Source organism: Eretmochelys imbricata, chromosome 3 (genome assembly GCF_965152235.1).
Source record: "Eretmochelys imbricata isolate rEreImb1 chromosome 3, rEreImb1.hap1, whole genome shotgun sequence".
NCBI classification, from domain to species: Eukaryota; Metazoa; Chordata; order Testudines; family Cheloniidae; genus Eretmochelys; species Eretmochelys imbricata.
In genome coordinates, this window is record NC_135574.1 from 206,672,553 (window position 1) to 206,674,177 (window position 1,625).

The 1,625-nt window shown below is 42.3% G+C and overlaps 1 pseudogene; it reads left to right on the forward strand.

The window, feature by feature from the left end:
- Positions 1 to 1,290: 1,290 nt before the first annotated feature.
- Positions 1,291 to 1,413, forward strand: LOC144263330 (U5 spliceosomal RNA; annotated as a pseudogene).
- Positions 1,414 to 1,625: the final 212 nt, after the last annotated feature.

Consider the following 1,625-nt stretch of genomic DNA (forward strand, 5'->3'; position numbering starts at 1 on the left):
CTCCTCTGATGTTCTGAGAATCTTCTGGGCTCTGGTGAGTCAGTGGTGTTCAGCATTTTGCAAAAAGCAGCTCTTCACAGGAACAGGTCCTTAATGAGAAGACAGGAAAAGGCATTTGCTTGAATGGTAAAACTGGATTTGACACGAATGATGAAACTCCATGGGGAAAAGATCATTTCAGAGCATGACTGTCATATTTGGGTTGATTTCTTTGTATGAGTGCACGCACGCTCCCGTATGTGTGTGTGTAAATATCCTGTCCAGGGCTAGTCCAATAGCCTTTATAGAGAACATTTGCTGCTAAAATCCTTAGCCTCATCTACCAGTTGGGGGCATGCGGAGACAATAGAAAAGCTCTCACAGAGCAGCACAGACTCTCAGTACAGCCAAAGTACAGTGCTGCTCTGTGAGAGCTTTTGCCTCCACAGCAACATCATTAATTACCCAGGGCATCTCCTAAAATGTTTCCATTTTCAAACAATAAAAACAAAGGGGATTTTTTAAAAAATGCTCATTTAATTAAATCCAGAACCTTGTCTGGATCACAACAGGGAATATGACTGTGCAATTCTCAGCTATATAGGTGGAGAAACGTTATCCTTACTTCAATACTTAAAGAATTGTCTTTTACAGCTGGAAATGTTGGGCAAAAGCCACTCTGGAGAGCTCTCAGCTGGCGTAAATTGCTGCCACTCCACTGATTTCAATGGAATGATGCTGATTTACTCCAGCCCAAGGATCTAGCCCTGTACTGATTTTGTTTCACAATGTCAGCACATTACTAGCTTTTTAAGATGCTCTGGAAATAAAGAGCGATTAGTAAGAGATGTTTATTAAAAGTACCTGTAAAGTAGGTGGTCCTTGCTGAAATAGGCCATTTTAATCTTTCAGGGCCAGATCCGCACCCAGCGTCAGTTGGCCTATTCCCACCGAAATATTTCTGTTTGATGGAAAGATAAAAAAGCAGTGCTGCCAAATTACATTTTTTCAGGCTGGTGATTAGAAAACAAATTTGTGAAAAAACAGAGCAGGTGAATTGCCATCGCATTCTGAAGTGAGCAAAGAGAAATGAAATTCATTAAATACTCAGCCACCTGCTTCTGTACCACAGACACTTCACCCCTCCAATACGATCTTAAAATCAAACAAAGAGCCTATCTGAGATTTACAAGGCACCATCACTGAAAATATCCTCCTTCAAGTGCACCAAAATGTTTTAAATATCTATGTTTACGAAACTGTTTAAGAGGCAACTTCAGGCCCTGATTCAGCAAGGTACATGCCTAGTTTGAACTCTGGTTTCTCTTCAGATCGTATAAATCTTTCGCCTTTTACTAAAGATTTCCATGGAGAGGAACATCTATGAGTAGTTTTTTGACCCAATTTTTTGAGCAGTCTCATTGATTTCAGTGTAACGTGATTGACGTTAGGCATGCAGTTAAGCATCTGGCTGAGCTGGGGCCTTAGGGGGGTATGTCGACACAGCATTTTGGAGCTTGTGGGTCAACAGACTGGGGCTGGTGGGCCTCACATCAGCACTCTAAAAATAGCTGCATAGACAGCACTCTGAAGTTGGAGCTTGGGCTCCGAAGCCCACCCCCCTTCACGAGGCTTCAGAGCCCATG